This window comes from Poecilia formosa, unplaced genomic scaffold, assembly GCF_000485575.1.
Source record: "Poecilia formosa unplaced genomic scaffold, Poecilia_formosa-5.1.2 Scaffold818, whole genome shotgun sequence".
Taxonomy (NCBI): Eukaryota; Metazoa; Chordata; class Actinopteri; order Cyprinodontiformes; family Poeciliidae; genus Poecilia; species Poecilia formosa.
Window position 1 is genome coordinate 87,547 of NW_006800757.1, and position 5,087 is coordinate 92,633.

General features: G+C 43.9%; 1 long non-coding RNA gene across 1 annotated transcript in view; it reads right to left on the reverse strand.

Moving 5' to 3' along the window:
- Positions 1-3,591, reverse strand: part of LOC107834873 (uncharacterized) — a 10,960-nt gene extending 7,369 nt beyond the window's left edge. Inside the window, exon 1 of the long non-coding RNA XR_001660699.1 lies at positions 2,792-3,591. This is a non-coding gene — a long non-coding RNA (uncharacterized LOC107834873). The remainder of the gene's footprint in view (positions 1-2,791) is intronic.
- Between the last annotated feature and the right edge of the window lie 1,496 nt (positions 3,592-5,087).

The following is a 5,087-nucleotide window of genomic DNA, read 5'->3' on the forward strand; positions in this document are numbered from 1 at the left end:
GTATTGTGGTGCTAAACCGTTCAGTGATTTATAAACTAACAACAGTATTTTAAAGTCTATCCACTGAGCTACAGGGAACCAGTGTAAGGACTTTAAAACTGGTGTTATGTGCTCTATCTTCCTGGTGTTAGTGAGAACACCAGCAGCAGCGTTCTGGATCAGCTGCAGTTGTTTGATTGATTTATTAGTCAGACCTGAGAAGACGCTGTTACAGTAATCAATTCGGCTAAAGATAAACGCATTAGTTCTCTAATCCTGGAGATGTTCTTCAGGTGATATAAGGCCGACTTTGTGACTGTCTTAATGGACCTTACCAAGCCCCGCCCAGAAACGCCCCTCGACAGTCCCACATGGCTGCATGTCTCACAAACAAAGCCTCGCAAAGCTTAGTTTCTATGTGTAAACATGGCGTCTTTCGTTTCAACTGACTCTCTACAAAGTATTTCTGAGTCGATTAGTGTAGCATTTCTGCCGGATTTTCAAAAAATATCAGCCACGACAATGGACAGGGGAACAAACAAGTTCATGTCATCTTTTTTGGACAACATCAAGGTGTTTGAGCCACGGGATGCCTCCAACATTGTGCGCGTCGCAGCTAAATGCTACCGGTCGATGAGGAAAACAGCAGATCCTCACACCCTCAGTATAAATATAGCTGTGGATAAGATCACTGATGCCTATTGTTCTTGCAAGGCTGGGTAAGTCGGACATTCATGGTTTTGAAGGTTACTTTTGGAATCAGTGATTTCTGTTATTGGCAAATGTTTGAGTGTGCCTAGGCCTGTTACTCGGTACTCAGTGCTAGCCGATTACAGTTTCGTAAAAAGCCTTTTCAGGTAAAATAAAATCTTTAATGTATGTCAGATACAGTACACATTGCATATTGATCTGTTCAGCTAACTGTGTAAGACTGTGTAACAGACAGGCTTCAAGGTGTAGAAGTTGTATCGGTACTGCCATTATGCTGTACTTGGCTAAAAGGTTTTCATAATGAATGTGTTTATTATTGACTTTTTTTTCAGACTTGGGGGACATTGTTCACACAGTATAGGCCTCCCTAAGACCTTACAATATTTCAAGCTTCAAAATTCAAAAGGGATCGGGAGGTGCTGGTGCCTATCTCTAGCTAACGTTCCGGGCGAGAGGCGGGATCACCCTGGACAGGTCGCCAGTCTGGCAGGGCCACTCAAAATATCCCCATTCTCTAAACACAAAGAAAGCAAAGTAATAATACTTCCGTATTCCGTATCAGATTTGGGAAATGTGTGAATTTTATTTCCACAAATACGATCAGGATACCTGACATCACCTGTACAGATTCCCCACTGACAGTGGAGAACCATTCTTATTTGAGTTCTGTCGCAAAAACTTTGATTGTGTAGATTGTGGTCTGCTAGTCCACAATCTACATTAGCATGTGTATACTACTTTAGCTTTTGTTTGTGAGATGGTCAAGCACGTGGTAGTTGCGCAGTGACGTCAAATGGACATTAGCCAATGAAACGCAGACCCTGTGGTAAGGTCCATGTGGCTCTGAAGGTTCAGGTCAGAGTCCATCACTACTCCCAGGTTTCGGGCTGATCGCTGGTTTTCAGTTGTAATAACTGAAGCTGTGCATTAACTCTAGTTCGCTCCTCTTTAGGTCCAAAGATAATAACTTCAGTTTTGTTTCTGTTCAGCTGGAGAAAGTTTTGGCACATCCACACATTTATCTGTTCTAAGCATCTGTTCAGTGATTGGATGGGTTCAGAGTCACCTGGTGACATCGTGATGTAGAGCTGTATATCATCCACGTAGTTAGGGTAGCTGATCTTATTTCCTGTTATAACCTGAGCCAGTGGGAGCATATAAATATTGAAAAGAAGTCCTAGGATTGAACCTTGAGGTACCCCACATGTGACCTTTGACCTCTCTGATGAGAAGTTTCCGATTGAAACAAAGAAATCCCTGTTCTTTATGTAAGATTCAAACCAGTTGAGCACTGGACCGGAGAGTCCGACCCAACTCTCCAGTCGATTCAGTAAAATATCATGGTCAACAGTGTCGAAAGCTGCACTGAGGTCAAACAGAACCAGCACTGTGGTTCTCCCACAGTCTGTATTTATATGGATATCATTGAACACTTTTACAAGGGCCGTCTCCGTGCTGTGGTGAGCGCAAAAACCAGACTGGAAGGAGTCAAAGCAATTCATTATTGTTAGGAAGCTATTTAATTGTTTAAAAACTGCTTTTTCAATAACTTTGCGGATGAATGGGAGGTTGGCGATCGGCCTGTAATTCTGCAGTAGTGATTTGTCCAGATTGTTCTTTTTTATCAGTGGTTTGATAACTGGTGTTTTCAAAGCCTGGGGGAAAACACCTGAAGAGAGCGATGAGTTACTATTTGGATCAGATCATTAGCAACGACAGGCAGGACTTTCTTGGTTGACTAAGTCTACTCAAAAATCTCACTCATCGTTTTGGTAAAGGAACAAGGCTTTGAAGCACAAGTCCCTCATCTGTCACAAAAAGTTAAATTTTAGGTTTAAGGTCCAATTTGTAGTGGCTCATACTTTTTGCTCAGCAAAGTGAAATTCAACAACCAACCAAGCATATTGGTGAAAATACTGCTGATATTTATTAAGTGCAAAAAAAGTAATGAATTTGACAAATGTTCAGAAGCAGAGGAGTGAATCCGAACAAAGCAAACTGCCAGTTTTAGATTCTACAACATTCAAGTAGAAGACACAGAACAGCCACAGGATAATAATCACCAAACTGAATATAGATGCATGCATGAAGTCTTCCTTACCTCTTTCTTGCAGTGCAGGAAGGTGTGATACTTGTAGTGGTGGAGAGAATGATACAGACTGTATAATCGACAAGTTTCAGTAGAAAGCTTTATATCCTGAGGAAGGTTGAAAGAGAACAGCTTAAGCACAGGTGTCTTCTTTACCAGTTCCAGAACATTTCAGCTAAACAGGAAAAATATCACATTTTCCTGAACTCTTCCAGTTATAAGATGAATGATCTGTTTTTGATCCAGCAATCCACAGAAAGACTTTAAAAGTGCTTGGTTTATAGAGTCATTGTAAAAAGTAATTTCCAACTTCTTTATTTAAAAGAACCTATGAACTTTACTAGAGTTTAAATCAATATGATGTCCAAGCCATTGTTTTAATAGCTGTCTTCAGGTCATCTGCATTTTAGGTTCTGGTGTATGATCATCTTTTTGACAACATGCCATAGATTTTCTATATGACTCTGGTCAGGCCTTCTGGTACCTTGTAGTGGCGAAGAGAATGGCAATGTGAGCTGACACCATTACAGTTTGTGGGCAAAAGGAAGCGGGTATATGGACATCGACTGTGGACTTCAGAAAGTCCAGTGGACCAGAACCAGCAGAAGACATAGAACCTCAATCATCAGTGACTGTGGAAACTTCACACAGTTCAATCAGTGTCTTTTCCATGGCTGTGTAGCTTACTGACACAGACTGACAAACTGTGTAGTGACTCAGGAAAACTTTGCAGGTGTTTAGAGTTAGTTAGCTGATTGGTGTGAGACACCATGAAGTTACATTATTTAACTTTTTCATAACAATTACATTTTCTGAGACAGGGAATCCGGAGTGTTTATCCTTTGTAAGCCAAATTCATCAAAATTACAAAAAAGGGCTATTTCACTGTATGTGTGATGATTCTATATGAAATTTACTGTCTGAAATGAGGGACAAAACAAGTTGAAATTCATGATATTCTAATTCTTCTTGCTCAGGAAACTGAAAATGGTTGGACTCTCTGCTCAGTTGCTCAAAAACTTCTATATGTCATAAGGTGGGGTGGATGGTGGTGAGGAGATGAAGCAGGACCCAGGTTAAGGTGATGATGACGAGTTTAATGAAGGCTCAAAACAGTCCAACAGGCAGCACGGCAGAGAGACAGGTACACAGCCAAATACCGGTAGCAACTGATACAAGACTGAACTAGGAGCTAAGCTAACCGGGACTTCACAGTTCAACCGGAGAGCTCAGACGACTACTGACATAAGACAATAGACATTTGTAAGACACAGTTAGACAAGGACCCGACAAGACACAAAGACAACAGGTGAACTTAAATACACACGGGGTAATCAAGGGAACGAGAAACACCTGGGAACAATCAACGGGGAAGACGCAGACACAGAGACTCACAGGAAAACAGGACTGAACACAGAAAATCTCAAAAATAAACGCACAGAAACACGGAACATGACAGTACCCCCTCCTCAAGGGGCGGCTACCAGACACCCAACAGAAAAGTCCAAAAACCAAAAACAACCCAACAGGGTGGGCGGAGGGGCGATGGCAGGAGGGCTAGAGTCCAGAAAACAAAACCTAAATCCAAACAGGAAACTAAAACACGGAAAAACAGTCCGGGGGCCGACCACAGCACAGGAGGTGGTGCTCCCGTGGCAGATCCGGTGGGCGGCGACGCAGGAAGCGGAGCTTGGGCAGCGGCGGGCGGTGACGCAGGAGGCGACGTCCTGCAGGCAGGTCCGGCAGGTGTCGCCGGCACAGGAAGCGGAGACGTGGAGGCGGGCGCGGCGGTCTCGGTCGCCGTCGCCGGAAGCACAGACGTGGAGGTGGGTGCGGCGGTCGCCGTCGCCGTAGCAGGAGGCCCTCGGGCCCGTGGGGCCAGCTGGAGGCCCTTGAAGGCCGGCAGAGGGGCCGGCCGGCAGGAAGCTCGGACAGAGCACGTTCTGGAGGCGGGAGATCGGGGGACTGTGCACCGGCAGCGGACTCGAGGAGCTCTGGAGCGGGCGGCTGCGCACCGGCAGCGGACTCGGGGAAACTCTGGGGGCTGCTCACATGCAGCGAACTTGGGAAACTCTGGGGGCTGTGTGACAAAGTGGTTCAGTTTATGTTCACCACTTGTCCCTTATATTTTATCATTCACTTATTTTTATAGTTGGTTATAATAATTAATGTAAACATTGCAATTTTGCTTTACTTACTATCTCGGGTTTGTTTGTGTTAGCATTATGTTGCAGGATCTATCTATGTTTAGGTTGGTTATTATTTCTGGATTGTGGGTTGAATTTGTTTCAAGGTGTATTTATTTTTT